We start from the raw sequence: 22,051 nt of genomic DNA on the forward strand, positions 1-22,051 counted from the left end.
AAGCTCCTGAAGAATCAGCAGTTGATATTGGAGGCTGTAGGTACTCATGGGAAAGCATTGAAGGAGCTGAGTAAGGAAATAATGAAGCTGAAAAAGACTCGAGCATCAAAGAAGTCTGTGAAGGAATTGAGTACAGAAGAAGAAAAGATGAAGGTTGCTAATCATTTGCCATTAGAGCTGCTATTGCATGAGCAACCTCCATCAGCTCATACTGAGCCAGAGCAGGAGCATGAGATGGAGAGGGCACCGAAGAGGAGGAGAGTTATCCCACAGACAGCTAACGTAGTGATAGAGTTGGAGGACCCGCAGGGAGGTTCCTCTAGCCACCTACAGGTCTCAGAGTAGCCACAGGTGCCAGTGTAGGCACAGGTTACAGAGGTCAAGTCACAGGTTCCCGAGAAGTCCCAAGACCCAGGGACCTAGGCTCATGATCCAATGCAGACCCAGGACCAATATGGAGTTTTCTTTACTCTCTCTCTATCTTTTCTTGAACTATTTTTGGTTAGTTAGCATTGAGGACAATGCTAGCTTTCATTTGAGGGGGTAGCCCTATTTTGATAATATTGGGTTATAAGTATGATACTATTTTCATTTTATTATGCTTTTTCACTTTTGGTATGTATATAATTTTACCATTTTATTTCACTTTTCGTATTTTGCAACTTTGGTCGATATATAAAGTTACTTTCTGATGTATATATTCATCCCCTCTTATGTATATTCATTTAAATCCCCTATTGTACATATTCATTTTAGTCCCCGCATTTTCTTTAATAGCTTCTTACTTCATTTTCGTAGCCTCTTATTTTGTGTTTTGTGTTCAATAAGCCTTTGGTTTTCTTAATGCCACGGTTTTTTCCAAAGGTGGAATTTGTGTGAACTGGGTTGCTCTTCCCGATGATTGATGGCATGACAACCTTCTTAAGGGAGTGAGTCTGTTTTCTTTTTGTTATTGTGTAAATAGTAGCTAATGAGTAATAGTGCCTCAAGCAAAGCTTCACTTGGGCCTAACACATTTTTCTATAATCTTATGGTCAAAAACAAATTGGTGTGTATAGGATGGTGACAGTTGTGACCTTGAGATCTTGTGTTGGCCGATAATCATCAAGTGGTTTTTCGGGACCATTTGTGTTGCTCAAATCTTAGCTAAGATTGTTATGGGCCCCCGACTCTGTCTCTTTGGAAATCCTATAGCTTGTGTGGTGAGAATTTGAATTGCAAGTCCAAGTCCCCATTAGTCTAGAACTTTACCTGAATGTTTGTCTAAGCAAAATCTTGAAGTGTAGTTTGACTTGAGAAGTGATTATAGGCTCTCCTTGATCCGAATGATATCTTGAAAACTTCCATAGCCTACCAATGATAATATCCCTAGTCAATCCTTTTGAGCCATAGCCCTTTTTCATTTAAAGACCTTGATACAAGTCTTTACCCGTTCTAAAAAGACCATCTCTTGGCACCCGATCTTTCCTTAGCACAAGGCAAAAGCATAAGTTTGGGGGGAGAGACGAGAAATGCAACAAAGTGGTAAAAGATACAAAATGAAGAAAAGGAAAGGCAATGAAAAAGAAAGAAAATCAAAAAGTCAAAAAGAATGAACAATGTAGAAGAAATGAAGGGATTTAATAAAATTAAAGAGATGAAAGGTGTGGAAAGTTTAGAAAGGAGAAAAAAATTTGAAATGAACAAGAAAGAGTGACAGTGTGTCTCTCTAACACCTAAGAAAGAAGTAAATGACTCAAAAAGTCAAAAGAATGTGTAACAAAATGAAGAATGAAATGCTTAAGGAAAGATAAAACCTACTTAGACCAAATATTTCCTACCCTGAACCAAAAACCTTCACTATATCTCCACAAAAGCCCTATATGATCTTGAGTTGAAAGAAGCTTACATTAGTGGTGACTCACATAAGGGGCAAGCTTATGGTACTTAGAGCCGGACTTGTGACCTTTCTTTGAGAGAGATGAGTATGTTTTTGCCACAATCCTCGTTCTGAGTGGTACAACCTAAAAGTGAGGTTTGCTTATGGAGAGTTCAGAAGTATGAGTTTGGGTTCTACAATGACCAAAGTAGTAAAAAGAGTTTCCTTGATGAGTTGAGTCAACTCTTGATGCTCTTGTGTCGCACTAAAATCATGGTGCTTAAAAGGTTGAATGTTGTTAATGATTCATTTGATTTGAGAGCAATTGTTAGTCCCAATTGATGCTAGATGAGGTCACTTTAGGTCAGTTGAATTTTCTTGGTTTTATTCTTAAGGAGTTGGGAATTACTTTGTTTGCTTGAGGACAAGCAAAATCTTAAGTTTGGGGGAGTTGATAACTAGGGATTCAAGTCTATTTTATACTCCTTTTTGCTTGAGTTTTGGACTAAAAATGTATACAAGTAATTCTGAAAGCTTACATGTTGTGCTTGTTTGCAGGGTTTGGTCAAAAAAGTGACAAGAAGTCAAAACCAGCTCAAAAAGGACTGAAACCTGCTGAAGTACCAAGAACAAGTCAAGGCACTAATGTAGCATAAAACCCACTACAACCACAACAGACCCACCACGGCCACAGTTCATTTAGTGTGGTCTGCGGTGGTAAAGATCAGAGAGATGCACTTTTGGAAGCTCAAGCACTGCGGTCCGCGGTAGAATTTTCACGGCTGCAGTAGCCTCTTCGCGACCGCAATCCATTTTATGCAGTCCGCAGAGAGAGGATTCAGAGAGTTGGGAGTTTTGAAGTTGGATGACATTGTTGTCCGTGGTCCATTTTGTGCGGGCCGCAGTGAAGCCACCGTGACCGTAGTGCATTTTATGCTGTCCGCGGTGGCTGGATTCAGAGACTGAGAAATGAAGCTAAAAAGCCTCACTGCGGCCGCTGTGCATTTTCCGTGGTCCTCAGTACCTCTGTTAGGGGTATTTTTGTCCAGAAAATTTGGCCTTGTATAAATACTTCTTTTTCACATTTTTAGGGTATCTTTATTTTTAGCAGAGCACGTGAACAACAATTTTAGTACATTTTGAGTAATTTGTAGCTAGATTAACACTGAATCTTCAATATTTTAGTTTGTAATCATATTATATGGGTTATTCTTCATCTAAATCTCTGATTTCTTCCATTATTATGAGTAGCTAGACCCATTAGCTAGGGATGTGGCTCAACTCTTGTGTGGGTATTTGATGGGTCTTTTGTTTTAAGGCTTAGGTGTTTATGGGTATTTGATATTTGGACTGATTTGTATTTTCCATGTTGAATTAGTGGTTGCAAACACAAATTTGTGTCTTTTTTTCTTGGGTTCTTCTTGAGAAAGAGAGCTTGAGTCTAGGAAAGTCAGTCCAACAAGGAATTGGAGTGTAATCAAGAGATTGATAGCCCCAATTAAAGGGTTAAACCTAGAGATAGTGATACCCGACTTGAGCCTATATTGTTTGCACAATTTGACACCTAATTGGTTTTGAGAAAGCCAATTAGGGCAAAGTTGTCCAAGCTACCGAGAGGTATAGAGTGAGTAGATTGGCTATATCACAATTTCCATCATAAAAACTTTGCCTTAGGCTTTATAACCCGTCAAGTATTCACCTAGGAGAAAGTCATTTCCCTAGTTTCTTTTTAACCATTTAGAAAACCTCACAAGCATTCATACTTAGTTTAATTTCACATATCATTAGCATAAAATTAGAAGTAACGAACGAACAATTATGATTGGAAGTGTAATTAAGAGCACTACGCACTGCTATTTAGATAGGAATCAAAATCCCAAACAATCTTGCTTCTTGTGGATTTGATCCCGACTATCTCGGGTAAAAGCTGCATCGACCACTCTTGCCATTTTTAGTGGTGTAGGGTTGGACCCGATCACATTTTGGCGCCGTTGCTGGGAAGCTAACGATTTTGGCTGTCACACCTCCTTTTTCCGCCCCCCGCGAGGGTGCAAGGAGTTTTTCCAATTAAAGGACAATCGAAACGGGATTTGTTTGTTTATTTCAGAGTCGCCACTTGGGAGATTTAGGGTGTCCCAAGTCACCAATTTTAATCCCGAATCGAGGAAAAGAATGACTCCATATTACAGTTTGCGTACCAGAAATCCGGATAAGGAATTCTGTTAACCCGGGAGAAGGTGTTAGGCATTCCCGAATTCCGTGGTTCTAGCACGGTCGCTCAACTGTTATATTCGGCTTGATTATTTTGATTTGTATACAACTTATGTGCAAATTTTATCTTTTTACCGCTTTCATAATTGTTATTATTATTTTTACAAGAATGTGAACATTGTTTAAAATATGTCTTTGGATTACGTCACATGAAATGCACCCGCAATCCGGAACGCATTTTTATTCAATGTTTTAGGATTTGGATTTGGGTCGCATGAAATGCACACCCGAGTTTAAGAAGGTAAGCTTATTAAAAATGTGCGCCTAAAGCATTTAGCGTGTTATTATTTCTGGGTAAGGCCGTGGAATTTTGCTAAACGGCTCATCCCAAAGTCTAATTAATTTTAATAAACATTTTATGAGGGCCCCACAATCTATACATTTTATTAAGTGAGGCTCGTCTCATTTTATTTTAAAAAGGACAGTCCTAAAATGCCTACATTTTTCTATTGAAATTTGTCTCTACAAAATAAAAGAGAAAATATCTTAATTTATTTACATGTTATTACCTAGTTACATTATACTAGGCATGTTCTCAGTTTGTCAAATTAAAAAAAACATAGCAATCTAATTTTAATCCTAGACCATTTACATGCTGAAATTAAACAATATTATTTAACTAAACAATATTTCTACCAAGTTCCTACTAGATGGTCTATTAGTTTGATTTTTGACTCGACGGAGTTACTACACCATATATTTATTTTTAGGCAATATATGTAGATAGTTCATCTGTTAAGCTATCGTCGGATGTTCCACTATATGTATTAAATAGCTACATGATTCTGATTTTTGCAAGCTAAATAATTTGTACATACAAATAAAATTCAGAATATAATTAAAGCAAATTTAGAATTTCAACTCTTCATTTTTCGTATTCATGCTTCATATTTCGGATTACAATAACCAGCGTGTCAGTTGTGTACCTGATATTGGAAGCAAAAGAAAATGAAGATGAGAATCAGCAGCAGTAATAACAATACAGCACAGCAACAACAGTCCAGCAACAGTAACAACCCAAGAACAGAGTTTTCAAACCAGTGGAGCAGTAATCTCAAAACAAAAGCTTCAAGCTTTGATGAAACAACAACAACTAATGTTGATTTCAAACAATGAAAGAAAGCAGAAGATTTTTTTTTAGTTTTTTTTATTTGAAAGCTTTAATATTTTTCGGAATTTTTCTTTCTCTCTTAAATATTCAGCTCTTTTTTTTCTCTTTCTATCTTCTCTGTCCGTTTTTTTTTCTCTATTCTTATTCTTGTGTATTATTCTCTCCCCCTTATTATCTCTTCTTAAAATCTGATTCAAGACCTCTATTTTATATCCCCAACCCTTTAATCAATTAAAATCAATCACTTTCTCCTACCAAACCCATTATCTTCCCACTCATCCTCCACTATATTAAACTAATATATCAAACCAACCCATTACATTTTGTCCCCCATGCCTACCATAAACAATTGCCATATTCCCCTCCACTACATTTTGTCTTGTCCCCCATTTATATTAAACAACTATATCACTCACACCCCATTATATTTTGTCCCCCATGCTTAACATAAAGAATTACAAAATGTTCAATTACCAAACTACCCCTCCGACCTTATTGCAATTACCATTTTACCTCTGAACGTACTGCGATTTACCAAACTACCCCCATCAGCTATAACAAATCAATTTATCAAACTTAACCAAAATATAGCCAATATGACCAATTTCTACACAAATTCAAACAACCAATCATATGAACACGGATGAACAACACAACAACAATATCACATGAACACAAATTGAACAACAAAGAACAACTAAAATTTGATTGAACAATATTTTTAGCAACAAACAAACCTACTTTCAGATTCAACAACAACAACAACAAACAAGTATATTCAGATTTCTAAATTCAATAATTATTTGAACATATAATCAACTCTAACAACATTGCAACCAACAATTCCTATATTAAACTTAAACAAGATTATGAGACAAACTCAAGAAATAATCATAAATGATGAATAATAAACAAGAAAAATCAAACTTATACTAACTTCGGATTCAAGAACAATCAAACAAAGTATGGACATGAATTAAATCTATTTTAAACAAAAACAACATGACGAATTCAAATGATTAAACCAACATACTTCCCTATTACAACTAAATTCTTTTAGGCAAATAACGAAACATAACCTAAGAAGAAACAATTATGAATTTAAACTTGAACTTAACAATATTAACAATTTCTGGAAAATACATAAAATACATGAAACAAATTGAAGAAATAATTAATTAAACTTCAATTTGTATCTAACCAACATTAAACTAACAACATTTACCTAAACAATAAATAAGAACAATGAAACAAACTGAAAAATTAATTAATCAAAGTTCCATTTGAATCTGAAAATTAAATCAACAAAACATATGAACAAACTATAAAATTATTTTAACGACGGACAAACAAACCAAGAATTGAATCATTTATCGATTTTGGATCCGAAAAAACATCAAACAAAAATATGGATGAAATTGAAACTTAAACCAACTAACCGGTTCAAAACAACGACGAAGAACGAAGAAGATGAAGGAGCATGAATGGCGGGGAGCAGATGGAGAAGGAAACAGAAACAGTAGCAGCGGCGAAGGAAGATGAAGCGGAGGCATAAGCAAAAACGTGAAGCCGAAGTAGCTGGTCGACGCAGCTGTGCGTGCTCGTCCATGGCGGAGAAGCAGCAGCTCGGAGGAGAAGAAACAGCAGCAGCACGAGCTGAAGAAAGCAGACGACGCAACAGCAGTATGGCGGAGAAGCGGGCAGCAGCAGCATGGTGGAGATGAGGGAGCAGCTAAGGCCTCCATGGACGACGAAGGAACAACAGTAGTAGCAGCAACGACTGGAAGAAGACGCAACAACAGTGGTGGACGTGAGGCTGCTCCAGTGGTCGTTTGGTTTTGACGACGGGAAACGGGGGGAAAGCAGCCATGGCTGCTCGTGTTGGGGTCGACGGGACGATGGAGAATGACGTGTGTGTGTGTGTTGAGGTGGTGGAGGGTGGAAGCCATGGCAGGTGGGGTTTGGAGCTTGGAGAAGAAGAAGATAGGGAGGGGGGCGGATGGCTTAACCTTTTTTTTAGGGTTTTCTTTTCTTTGTTTTTGTAAAAATGTAAGATAATAGGGGTATTGGGTCTTTGGGTATGGATTGGGTCGACCCGGTTTGAAATGGACTGGGTCATAGGGAAGGTTGGGCCATTTTTTGGGCCTGTGGCTTAAATTTGAAGAAGAGGCCCAATTCCGACTTTCTTTATGTTTTTGCTCTCTTTTCTTCTTTTATTTTTCTAAAACTAAATTATAAAAATACTTAAATTATTATTAAGAACTAATTTAAGTTATAAAAGCGCAAATTAACTCCCAATAACAATTAACGAACAATTAAGTAATAATTAAGCATAAAATTGTATATTTGGACATTAAATGCTAAAAATGCAAACGATGCCTATTTTTGTAATTTTTTAATTTTTGTAAAATAACCTTAATTACTAACAATTGTAAAATTAAATCCTACATGCAAAATGCGACATATTTTTGTATTTTTTATTAATTTAGCAAATAAACATGCACAGACAAACACAAATAATTATCTAAAAATATCACAAAATTGCACACCAAGGACAATCATTTTATTTTTGAATTTTTTGGGAGTAATTCTCATATAGGGCAAAAATCACGTGCTTTACAGCTGCCCCTCTTTGCCCGAAGACACGAAGGGTTTTCGTGCAAAGATAAAGCGAGCGATTTTTGCCCATCCGAGTACTCCGTATGAAGCATTTTTTGAAAAAGATTTGACCGAACCTTTGCTTCAAAGGTTTTCTACATATCCTGGGCTAAACAGGAATCAGGTCAATGTAGTTCGGGAAGTTTTGGTAGCTGGGACTATCGTGGGACTGCAATGTTACTGTTGTTGCATGCTATTACCACTGCTTACCGATCTCCTTGTTACACCGTGCTTGAAAGAAAACAAGAAGCTAGGCTAGACTGCAATTTGTTCTTGTTGCCTTGCTTTCTTGTCTGCTTGCGTTTCTTCCGGTGCTTTTCTTCCGAGGCTTCTGGCCTTTTGCTTTTCTGAATGCCAATTTTTCATCATTTTGTTCGATCCGCTAGGGACATGGCTTCCTTCATTAAGCTTTTCGGTGGTTCCTCTGGTATACAACTTTCTTTATCAGATTTGTTATGCTGGGCATGATTTAATGTTCACAGGCCGCTTTTTTTCAAGACGCGTCTTTTCTTCCTTTTGACTCATGCACTTGAATTTGTGCTGGGCCTCTTGTTGCAACCTTCTGCTTCCCGGTGCTGGGGATTTTTATTGTTTCCTGCTGTGGATTCCTGTTGTAACCTTTTGCCTTCTGGCGAGGTAATTGATTTCAAAATCTGAAGTACAAGACTAAAAAGTATTCCTCTCGTTATACAGGTGGGCGCCTGACTTCAACAAACAACTTTGAAAAATAAAACGTCATTCCTCTCTTCAGGCGGGCTCCTGATTTCAAAAACAACTTTTAAAAATAAACGTCAATCCTCTCTTCAGGCGGGCTCCTGACTTCAAACAAACAACTTTTAAAATAAACGTCATTCCTCTCTTCAGGCGAGCTTCTGACTTCAACAATAACTTTAAAAATAAAATGCCATTCCTTTCTTTAGGTTGGCGAGATTTCAACAACTTTTAAAAATAAAACGCCTTTCCTCTCTTCAGGCGGGCTCCTGACTTCAACCAATAAATCGCCATTCTGTTCTTCAGGGGGGCTCCTGACTTCAACCAATAAATCGCCATTCTGTTCTTCAGGGGGGCTCCTGACTTCAACCAATAAATCGCCATTCTGTTCTTCAGGGGGGCTCCTGACTTCAACAACTTTTCAAAAATGTCATTCCTTTCTTTGGCTGGCAAGATTTTAACAACTTTTAAAAATAAAACGCCTTTCCTTTCTTCAGGCGGGCTCCTGACTTCAACTAATAAATCGACATTATGTTCTTCAGGGGGTCTCCTGACTTCAAAAACAACTGAACATTGATTATCTTAGGAGAAAAATTCATCGGACTAAGATTTGGTATCTTAGGAGAAAATTTCATCGGACTAAGATTTGATATCTTATCTTGGGAGAAAAAATTCCATCGGACCAAGATTGTGACTCTAGGAGATAAATCGTCAAACTAGGTCCATTTTGTTGTGATCTTAGGAGAAAGATTCATCGGACTAAGATTTGATATCTTAGGAGAAAATTTCATCGGACTAAGATTTCTATCTTAGGAGAAAGATTCATCGGACTAAGATTTGATATCTTAGGAGAAAAATTCATCGGACTAAGATTTGATATCTTATCTTGGGAGAAAAAATTTCATCGGACCAATATTGTGACTCTAGGAGATAAATCGTCAAACTAGGTCCATTTTGTTGTGATCTTAGGAGAAAGATTCATCGGACTAAGATTTGATATCTTAGGAGAAAATTTCATCGGACTAAGATTTCTATCTTAGGAGAAAGATTCATCGGACTAAGATTTGATATCTTAGGAGAAAAATTCATCGGACTAAGATTTGATATCTTATCTTGGGAGAAAAAATTTCATCGGACCAAGATTTCTATCTTAGGAGAAAGATTCATCGGACTAAGATTTGATATTTTAGGAGAAAATTTCATCGAACTAAGATTTCTATCTTAGGAGAAAGATTCATCGGACTAAGATTTGATATCTTATCTTGGGAGAAACAATTCCATCTGACCAAGATTGTATCGGGAGGGAAATTCATCAGATTAGGACTTTTTATCCTAGGAGGAAAATGTAAAGATCAATGATTTGAGAAACTTACCTTTGTAATTTCTTCTTTTCTTTTCTTTTTCCTTTGCGCTGCTTTGTTCTTGCTTGCTGGGGATAATACCACTGTGGGAGTCTCCTTTCTTCCCCTCCTTCAATTTTTTTTTATTTTTTTTATTTATTTATTCTCAACACTGCTGGGGATAAAAGTGTTATCTTCTTGGGATAACGTTGTTGAGGATAACGCTGCTGGGGAATTTTATCCCTTCAAATCGATGCTTCATTTTTCTGGAAGCTGTTGGGGATGATAATGACTTTTGCTTTTTCTAAACACCAGTTTAATCTCTTTGGTTCTGTCCGCTGGGGATACAACTCCTTTAAAACTCATTATTTTATTTTATTTTAACACTGCTGGGGATAACACCGGTTCAAAGACCACTTCCTTTGAGGCTGGTGTTATCTTTATTCTTCCTCGAATGGGTACCTGACTTCCAGAAAATTTTCTAAATGAAAGGAAAATTTTCTGCCCCAGTTTGACAGTCTCCCTTATGGCATGCATTTCTGTCATCAATGCCATTTCCTTTACCTGTTTCAAATCAAACAAAATTTATTAGTTTAAAACGCGGTGGTTGGTTGTGATACTCCTACTGGGGATGGCTTTCCCTTTCTCCTTCCCTGCTCTGCGTTCCAAAAAAACTTGCTGGGGACGATATTATTTGCTGGGAATGATCCCTTTCTGCTGGGGATATCCCTCTTCTTTTGTGGCATAATTCGGAAACTGTCATTTTCCCGACCTTTTAGTCTTTTATGAATTTCCCAAATCATGCCCATTGCTCTTCTTTATTTGTCCACATACCTTGGCCTTGAGGTTTATAACCTTTGATTTCGGCAAGGATATCCCTCTTGACACTCGTCAATCCTTTTGTCAATTCCCTTTTGCTGGGGATATCTTTCTTGACACTGGCCTTGTGCTCGTTCCTTGCTGACTATACCACTTGGATGTACTAGCCATATCTCATCTTGCATAATTGGAAAGCTGATGGCCTATTTTGAAGTCATTTCCCACTGGTTCTGACCAAACAGACTCTACTGGGGAATTTTCTATGAAAGGAGAAAGATAAAAAGGAACAGAATAAAAGACAAAGGAAAAAGATGACTCTTTAACAAAAGAAATTATAAATAAAAACCTATCAAACGCAGATACCGACTCTAATGGTCATGACATGCACATGTGGCCTATCCTCCGCCGTCAATCGTCTTTCAAGACCTTCAATTGGCAATTCCCCATCTGATTCTCAATCTTATTCGACTTGTAGTGCCCGAAGGGTTTTCACTATCAAGCCTCTCTCATTTTGGTTTTTCTCTCAGCTTTCATCGCCTTATGGTGTCCGTGAAGATTTTCACCGATAAGACTCTCTCATTTGTATCACTTTCCAGCTGGGGATTTGGAGTGTTGCCGGTATGACTCTCTCTGCTGGAGATTAGAGTCCTTTCTGCTGTGGAACAGAATGTTATGTTCGCCGGTAAGACTCTCATTTGTCTGACTTGGCATCTTTTGCAGACTGGTCAGAAGGTCTTTCTTTGGACCGTAATGTGGGTTTTTGGACAGGCTAGAAAGAAAGGGTATTAAAGGCTCAAAAACAAAATAAATTTGGGGTTTAAAATTACAGCCTTCAGAACCAATTTTTCTTACCACAAGCGCAACCCTTGCCCCAGTTTCTTGCTTGGGGATTATTTATTAATTTTTTTTTTTTTAAATTTTTTTTTATTACACCATGCGCATGTGACCATTGTGGCCATTATGCACCCTATGACCGAGCCGTGAAGCGCCTACGTATCCTCTTTGAGGAATCAGGTCAAACGTAATTTCCAATTCCTCTTTTTTCATTTGACTTTCTTTTGTTTTTTGTTATCATTTTTCTCTTCTTATTTTTTTTTGTTTTTTTTTTGTTGACTTTTTTTTCTTTACCTTCCAGGCTCGTATTTCCTAGTCGTTGCTATTGATTCCGAACGAGGGGTATGAAAGAAAATAAATAAGGCTCAAAAGGGGTAACGAAGGATAAAGTGTTTAGGTAGCAGAACAAAATGCCTTCGTCATTCCAGTCTTCAAAACATGCCAAGTGCAAACAACACAATTGATCATAGATTTATAGTCTCTTCCGATGGTGCTGGACTTGACAATTGTGTTAAACACTTGCTTTTTCATTTGTCATTTCTAAAGCACTGCTGGGCGACACTCTCATTCTCATGAACGACCCTCATGCCAATTTGGCGAATCTTGCATTTAACGGTTTTCTTTATGTTTTACTTGCCCCAGTTCCACATGACTCGGGCTCCAAATAATCTCAAACCGTTCTTATTTCCTTTAAATGCTTTGATCACCTTCCCAGGGTTTTATGATTAACTTTTAGGGTTAGGCCCAAACTGTGTGCGCATGTCATGTCACTAGAATCGGCGCTGAACAAAAATGATAAAAGGACTAAACAAAAAGATGAATGGAAATAATAAAAGACCGGATTTTGTATTAGACTACCGGTGAAATGGTTTGAATGACAAAACAAACGAAACAAACCAGAATAAAATCCTAAAATAGCCTGGACAAAACTTAAACAGACCGCTATGACAAATGGGAAGATAAGAAAGAATTACAACCCTAATAATCCGAACAACAGAAATGACAACAAAATAAGCCACCACAAGCTTCTCTCTTGCTAACCAAGGAACGGAGCGTCCTCCCACTTTATCAAAATTGGCATCTTAGCCACTGAGCTTCGCATCAGTATTGTCCAGACCATTGCCAACTTCGATATCATCAACCTTAGTCAACAATTCCCCAATAGGATTCGAGTGCTTATGTCATCAGGCCTGATCCCCGCAAAGTGTGCTTCTGGGTCTTGTATTTCCGGCTTACCACAAACCAACCACCTTCTTTATTTGCGATTCAAAACAAAACAGGTTAGAATGGACTCAGTCGGTCCCCATTATTAACAATATCTTTTTTTTTCATTTTTCTTTTTTTCGATTTTTTTTTCATTCATTTTTTCTTTTTTTTTTTCTTTTTTTTTCTTCATCTTTTTTTCTCTTTTTCTTTTTTTTCGTGGTCGAATCTTATGGAGATTGCCTACGTATCATGACCCCGCATGAATCAGACCTTGCATAGTTCGGACTAATAAAAGATAAACAATACTAAACATTTTTTCCAATTTAAAACAAACTGGGTTTCAAAGGTTTGAAGATGACCTACAAACTCGAAAATCAAACAACCCACCTATTCTAATCAAAAGATTTACAAACTCCAAAACAAATGGCCAGCTTCCTTTCTCCGTTTGACAAATGCAACTAAACGGTTATTTTTGCAAATGTAGCCCCTTCCAAATATTTTGAGGCCGGAGAGGATTATTTTGACACTTTACAAACTTGTCCGTTCTTTTACGAAAATAACCTTTCGATAACGGAAAGATACTCTAAGGCTATTTCGGCAAGAACGGTTTAAGACGCGGCCGAAGCTGGCTCGGCTTATTTTGACCAAAAATCCAAACGGTATTCACCTGACCGTTGACTCTTTGTTTTTTTTTTCAAATTACAAAAAAACTGTTGTTGCAGACACGGCCTTCAGCGCCTCGGGGACGAAGATTTTTTAAGGCTGTGTGGGTCAATTGGACCAAAAGTCCTAAACATGACCCAAAAGGTGGCTGTTTATGCAAAGTCAGCCTTCCGGCGTCCCTTTCGGGAACATTCGGCTATGTCTTGATAAAACAGCGTCACCCGACTTCTTTATGACTCTTAAAATTTAACATATTATTTTTGGCTATTTTTTTTTAGCAAAAGGGGAGGTTGGACACCGCCCGACTTATTTATGACAAAATTAAAATTTTGACACGTTTTTTATTTATTTATTTTTTTTTGGCTATTTTAGCAAAAGGGGGGTTGGACCCGATGAGGGTTGCCTACGTATCTCACATCCGGTGAGAATCAAACCCACGTAGTTCGGGCAATTAACTAAACTATTTTAAAACATGATATTTTTTTCTTTTCGGCAGCAAATAACAAAACCACTTTCAAAGCACGACTCTTTTCATTTTCATTTTGGCATTTTCAGAAACAAATAAAAAACTATTTTAAAATTAAGACTCTTTTTCATTGTCATTTTCAGGGGAAGACAAACTATTTTCCTTTTTATTTTTTATTTTTATTTTTTTGAAAAATAAGACAGAACAACGACTTTTTTTTCTTCTGTTTTTCCTTTGCTTTTTAGTAAAACAAACTAATAAAACATTTTTTTTCATTTTCTCAAAATTTCGGCAGAGTTTTGACAGTATTTGGGCATTGGTTTTTTTTCAAAAATAAACAATCAATTCCCTAACCGCTATTTCTCTTTTTTTTTGTTTTTTTGTTTTTTTTTTAATTTCAAAATATTATTCCTGATATTCAAAAGTCAGTCAACACACAGGTCCGAATCAAATAAATGCGCAAGTAGCAGCAAGTAAGATGCATCAGGATGGTCATTTTCATTTTTTGGTCCACCTGTCCTAGATAGACTCAACCCCTGTGTTGAGCCTCCAAAGTCAGATGCACGTGATGCAAACAAACGTTCCTACTAGGGATCCGGCATGAAGCTGAGTTATTCTAAGTGAAAAACCTGAGGCATATTGTTCTAGCCCTGGCTTACCCAAGTGGATAGCTTGAGCCGAAGTGGGGGCAACGTACCGGGAGCACGAAAGTCTACCCGGCCTAGTTACTTGTCCCAACTTCGTCTTATTTGGTATGACTTCTAACAGAAAGGTGGGCCACGCGCACGTGTGCACCATAAATTCAGAAGACTCAGAAGGAAGGAGGGTTTCGTAGCAGTTTTATATGCACAATTCAGATAATATTAAAGCGGTAAAAAGCAACATTTAGCACATTAAGCATAAACATGTAAACATCAGATAATAAATAAAGCCAACTATAACAGTTATTTTAAGCTCGAATTCTTAAACACTGAACCAGTGGTTCTGGGCAAAAATCCCCAGCAGAGTCGCCAGAGCTGTCACATCTCCTTTTTCCGCCCCCGCGAGGGTGCAAGGGAGTTTTTCCAATTAAAGGACAATCGAGACGGGATTGGTTTATTTATTTCAGAGTCGCCACTTGGGAGATTTAGGGTGTCCCAAGTCACCAATTTTAATCCCGAATCGAGGAAAAGAATGACTCCATATTACAGTCTGCGTACCAGAAATCCGGATAAGGAATTCTGTTAACCCGGGAGAAGGTGTTAGGCATTCCCGAGTTCCGTGGTTCTAGCACGGTCGCTCAACTGTTATATTCGGCTTGATTATCTGATTTTATACAAATATGAACTTATGTGCAAATTTTATCTTTTTACCGCTTTCATAATTGTTATTATTATTTTTACAAGAATGTGAACATTGTTTAAAACATGTCTTTGGATTACGTCACATGAAATGCATTCGCAATCCGGAACGCATTTTTATTCAATGTTTTAGGATTTGAATTTGGGTCGCATGAAATGCACACCCGAGTTTAAGAAGGTAAGCTTATTAAAAATGTGCGCCTAAAGCAATTAGCGTGTTATTATTTCTGGGTAAGGCCGTAGAATTTTGCTAAACTGCTCATCCCAAAGTCTAATTAATTTTAATTAAACATTTTATGAGGGCCCCACAATCTAAACATTTTATTAAGTGAGGCTCGTCTCATTTTATTTTTAAAAGGACAGTCCTAAAATGCCTACATTTTTCTATTGAAATTTGTCTCTACAAAATAAAAGAGAAAATATCTTAATTTATTTACATGTTATTACCTAGTTACATTATACTAGGCATGTTCTCAGTTTGTCAAATTAAAAAAAATATAGCAATCTAATTTTAATCCTAGACCATTTACATGCTGAAATTAAACAATATTATTTAACTAAACAATATTTCTACCAAGTTCCTACTAGATGGTCTATTAGTTTGATTTTTGACTCGACGGAGTTACTACACCATTTATTTATTTTTAGGCAATATATGTAGATAGTTCATCTGTTAAGCTATCGTCAGATATTCCACTATATGTATTAAATAGCTACATGATTCTGATTTTTGCAAGCTAAATAATTTGTACATACAAATAAAATTCAGAATATAATTAAAGCAAATTTAGAATTTCAACTCTTCATTTTTCGTATTCATGCTTCATATTTCGGATTACAATAACCAGCGTGTCAGTTGTGTACCTGATATTGGAAGCAAAAGAAAATGAAGATGAGAATCAGCAGCAGTAATAACAATACAGCACAGCAACAACAGTCCAGCAACAGTAACAACCCAAGAACAGAGTTTTCAAACCAGTGGAGCAGTAATCTCAAAACAAAAGCTTCAAGCTTTGATGAAACAACAACAACTAATGCTGATTTCAAACAATGAAAGAAAGCAGAAGATTTTTTTTAGTTTTTTTTATTTGAAAGCTTTAATATTTTTCGGAATTTTTCTTTCTCTCTTAAATATTCAGCTCTTTTTTTTCTCTTTCTATCTTCTCTGTCCGTTTTTTTTTTCTCTATTCTTATTCTTGTGCATTATTCTCACCACCTTATTATCTCTTCTTAAAATTTGATTCAAGACCTCTATTTTATATCCCCAACCCTTTAATCAATTAAAATCAATCACTTTCTCCTACCAAACCCATTATCTTCACACTCATCCCCCACTATATTAAACTAATATATCAAACCAACCCATTACATTTTGTCCCCATGCCTACCATAAACAATTGTCATATTCCCCTCCACTACATTTTGTCTTGTCCCCCATTTATATTAAACAACTATATCACCCACACCCCATTATATTTTGTCCCCCATGCTTAACATAAAGAATTACAAAATGTTCAATTACCAAACTACCCCTCCGACCTTATTGCAATTACCATTTTACCCCTGAACGTACTGCGATTTACCAAACTACCCCCATCAGCTATAACAAATCAATTAATCAAACTTAACCAAAATATAGCCAATATGACCAATTTCTACACAAATTCAAACAACCAATCATATGAACACGGATGAACAACACAACAACAATATCACATGAACACAAATTGAACAACAAAGAACAACTAAAATTTTGATTGAACAATATTTTTAGCAACAAACAAACCTACTTTCAGATTCAACAACAACAACAACAAACAAGTATATTCAGATTTCTAAATTCAATAATTATTTGAACTTAAAATCAACTCTAACAACATTGCAACCAACAATTCCTATATTAAACTTAAACAAGATTATGAGACAAACTCAAGAAATAATCATAAATGATGAATAATAAACAAGAAAAATCAAACTTATACTAATTTCGGATTCAAGAATAATCAAACAAAGTATGGACATGAATTAAATCTATTTTAAACAAAAACAACATGACAGATTCAAATGACTAAACCAACATACTTCCCTATTACAACTAAATTCTTTTAGGCAAATAACAAAACAAAACCTAAGAAGAAACAATTATGAATTTAAACTTGAACTTAACAATATTAACTATTTCTGGAAAATACATAAAATACATGAAACAAATTGAAGAAACAATTAATTAAACTTCAATTTGTATCTAACCAACATTAAACTAACAACATTTACCTAAACAATAAATAAGAACAATGAAACAAACATGAAACAAACTGAAAAATTAATTAATCAAAGTTCCATTTGAATCTGAAAATTAAATCAACAAAACATATAAACAAACTAGAAAATTATTTCAACGACGGACAAACAAACCAAGAATTGAATCATTTATCGATTTTGGATCCGAAAACACATCAAACAAAAATATGGACGAAATTGAAACTTAAACCAACTAACCGGTTCAAAACAACGACGAAGAACGAAGAAGATGAAGGAGCATGAACGGCGGGGAGCAGATGGAGAAGGAAACAGAAATAGTAGCAGCGGCGAAGGAAGATGAAGCGGAGGCATAAGCAGAAACGTGAAGCCGAAGTAGCTGGCCGACGCAGCTGTGCGTGCTCGTCCATGGCGGAGAAGCAGCAGCTCGGAGGAGAAGAAACAGCAGCAGCACGAGCTGAAGAAAGCAGACGACGCAACAACAGTATGGCGGAGAAGCGGGCAGCAGCAGCATGGTGGAGATGAGGGAGCAGCTAAGGCCTCCATGGACGACGAAGGAACAGCAGTAGTAGCAGCAACGACTGGAAGAAGACGCAACAACAAAGGTGGACGTGAGGCTGCTCCAGTGGTCGTTTGGTTTTGACGACGGGAAACGGGGGGAAAGCAGCCATGGCTGCTCGTGTTGGGGTCGACGGGACGATGGAGAATGACGTGTGTGTGTGTGTTGAGGTGGTGGAGGGTGGAAGCCATGGCAGGTGTGGTTTGGAGCTGGGAGAAGAAGAAGATAGGGAGGGGGGCGGATGGCTTAACCTTTTTTTTAGGGTTTTCTTTTCTTTGTTTTTGTAAAAATGTAAGATAATAGGGGTGTTGGGTCTTTGGGTATGGATTGGGTCGACCCGGTTTGAAATGGACTGGGTCATAGGGATGGTTGGGCCATTTTTTGGGCCTGTGGCTTGAATTTGAAGAAGAGGCTCAATTCCGAGTTTCTTTATGTTTTTGCTCTCTTTTCTTCTTTTATTTTTCTAAAACTAAATTATAAAAATACTTAAATTATTATTAAGAACTAAATTAAGTTATAAAAGCGCAAATTAACTCCCAATAACAATTAACACACAATTAAGTAATAATTAAGCATAAAATTGTATATTTGGACATTAAATGCTAAAAATGCAAACGATGCCTATTTTTTTAATTTTTTAATTTTTGTAAAACAACCTTAATTACTAACAATTGTAAAATTAAATCCTACATGCAAAATGCGACATATTTTTGTATTTTTTATTAATTTAGCAAATAAACATGCACAGACAAACACAAATAATTATCTAAAAATATCACAAAATTGCACACCAAGGACAATCATTTTATTTTTGAATTTTTTGGGAGTAATTCTCATATAGGGCAAAAATCACGTGCTTACATTGTCTATCTATCTAAAGAGTTTTGTGCATTGTTTTTCTTTCCTTCTATGTTACTAATTTGTGTGTGTCGCCAACTCAGGTACAAAATGGTGGCAAACAACAAAAACGCACCTCTTGGAGACCTTCCACTGAGGGAGGAGGTAGATGACAATATTGATGATGAGGTACCTATAATGCCTCAAGCTCAAAGGAGAGGCCGTCAGGCCAATGATAATGTTCCAGACCCTCCCCCACCACCTTCATAAGTGGCTCCTCGGGTGCTTCCAAACCAACAGGATCCGGGCGGGCAATTTCCAAATTACAAATGTGATGCTGACTTTGTTGGAGCAGCTAGGGTATTTCACAGGTGCTTCCCATCAGAATGCTTACAAACATCTTAAGGGTTTCGTGGATATCTGTTGTTGGAGCAAGCAAACAGATGCGTCAGAGGATGCACTTCGGTTGAGATTATTCCTTTTTTCACTTATAGGGAAGGCTTTGGACTGACTTGAATGGCTTCCCAACCATTCTATCACTACTTGGGATGAGTTGGCGGATAAGTTCATTGCAAAGTTTTTCTCGCCGGGGTACATGGCAACATTGAGGGATGAAATCTTAGCTTTTAAGAAGGAGCCCAACAAACCACTACATGAGATATGGGAGAGATATTGAACCATGGTAAAGGAATGTCCCAACAATGATATGACTGAGGCAATGATACAATAGACATTCTACCAGAGCATTAACACAACAAATCAGTGCATAGTGAAGAAACTTGCTGGGGGCAATTTCATGAACACACCGTATGATGAGGATAATGAAATATTGGATGAGATGGATGGCACGTCTTCCGCTTGGCAAAGTAGAGCCAATGTGCCACAGGGTGAACCCACAGTCATTCACTTGCACAAAGAGCTCCATGATCATGGGAAGGCAATAGCAGAACTGACAACCACAATGAACCAGTTTGCAAAGGCACAATTACAACAGGTTCAATCTCCACGACAAGTAAATGCTATGGAGAGTGTCGACATGTTAGTGGACAAAAGAAGACAAATAGGTCAACAAAACCAAGGGGGTCCGGATCAATATGACCAAGATAGTGGTGGGTTCTAAGATGATAGGTATGAAGAGCAGAATGAAGAAGTGCAATATGTGAACAATTATCAGGGCTAAAGGGGCAATTCTTCCAACCAACAACAACGAAGACCCCAGGAAATTGGGTAAATCAACAACAACAAGGGAATAGTAATGGGGGAACAACAATCAAAATGCAAATTGGGGAAACCGGAAAAATAATCAGAACCATCAGGGTAATTGGAGTGGTAACAACAACAACTGGGATGGAAACAACAATCAGGGTGGGTGGAACAATAACAACCAAGTAAATTGGGGGCAAGGCTTTCAAAGGCCCCCAATGTATCAACAACCGAACAATCCACCCTCATTTCCATCCCAAGGTCCTAGTTCTTCCAACAATGAAATGGGGAGAGTCGAAATGATGTTTGAATAGATGATGAAAAAGAATGCTGACTCTGATGCCAATTGGCATCCCACAATACTTCAGTCAGAAACTTGGAGGTTCAATTAGGCCAAATCTCACAATCCTTGAATACTCTCCCTAAGGGGCTCTACCTAGTGATACAGTGGTCAACTCGAAGGGTGGGAACAATTCCAAGCATGTAATAGTGGTAACTACAAGAAGTGGATGAGGTGGTAATGCGAATGACTCCAAACAAAAAGAAATTTTGGGTGATGAAGTTGAGTTGCAAGAGGATGAGATCCCTTTAGTGGTTGAAAATGTGATTGATGAGAACGTGAATGAGGAAGTGAGGATTGATATCCAGGATGGCGAGGTGGAAACACAGAATGACATGAACCCGTCTAGGGAACATGTAATAGACATGCCGGAAATGGTTGTGCCCAAAGCCAAGGCCCATTTGCCAAGTCCACCTCCACCTTATCCTCAAAGTCAATTTGATCATACCTCGTCCCCTACCCCAGGAGGACTCATGAGTAGTGAGGTCCAGCCTGCTGCATATGAAAATCTCCTACCCTTTAGCCTCGAAGTTCAATATTCTCCTCAAAATGGGGACTCTTGCTGCCAACCATGCTGGGGTGGTACCCGGGAGTGCTAGGTATTCTGCTAACCACAGACGGACTGCCTCATCTAATGCTACCTTTTCTAAGTACAATGTTTCACCTTCCTCCTGAAAGCCCGGGTAGTCATTAATTGTCTTCCTATCAAATATTACTGCCAAATTCCGCACCTTAGCCACTTTAGTACCCTTTTTGATGTGGGCAGCATTAGCGTAAAACTCCTTGATTAAGTGCTCATTTGCCTCCTCGACTGTGCTTGAAAAGTATTCCCAGCCCGGTCTCTCTCTGAATTGCCTTTTCACATTAGGGCTGTGAGGCAGAAGGTCCTTCTCAATGAATTTCTGATCAATTATCAATTTCCTCTCGGGCCACCACTCTCAAAACTTGTGGTAAGCAATCTCACAAATCTATCATGCCAAGCTTCCGAGTTTCTAGTTCTCTCCACCCCCCCCTCCCGATTTGGGGCACACCCTCTCCTTCTTTAGAAATGGGATCCTCCCTGGGTGTTGAAGCTGATGTTGCACTATCACTGCTCTCTACTGAGACCTCAGATGACTTAGAAGAAATTTGAACTGAAGCTTGAGCGATAGGAGTGCTCGGAGGTTTGGGCACATCTCTCAATCTATGCCTCTCCGGCCAGTCAGGAACATACTCTTGCACTGAATCGGAGTCAGATGCCTCCCGGGAGAGCAAATACTCACTTCCCTCTGAATGGGAAGCAGCTCTATCTGCAGCTTTTATTGACCTTCTGGTGTCCCCAATTGCTTTCCGGACTTAGGGGGTCAATTTGATCATAACTCGTCCCCTACCCCGGGAGGACTCTCCTTTGCCTTTCTATTTGTCACCTCCGCCTCGTGATTTAACCATTGTCTGCTAGGAGAATTCATTTAGTGTTTGTTAGTATCATAGTACCAGGAGAAATAGTAAAGAATATGATTAAAAATAGCTTACTGCAGACCCCATAAAAAGTAGTGCGGCCACAAAGGAACCACCGCGGACCACACAAAATGGCACC

Source organism: Nicotiana sylvestris, chromosome 5 (assembly GCF_000393655.2).
Source record: "Nicotiana sylvestris chromosome 5, ASM39365v2, whole genome shotgun sequence".
NCBI classification, from domain to species: Eukaryota; Viridiplantae; Streptophyta; class Magnoliopsida; order Solanales; family Solanaceae; genus Nicotiana; species Nicotiana sylvestris.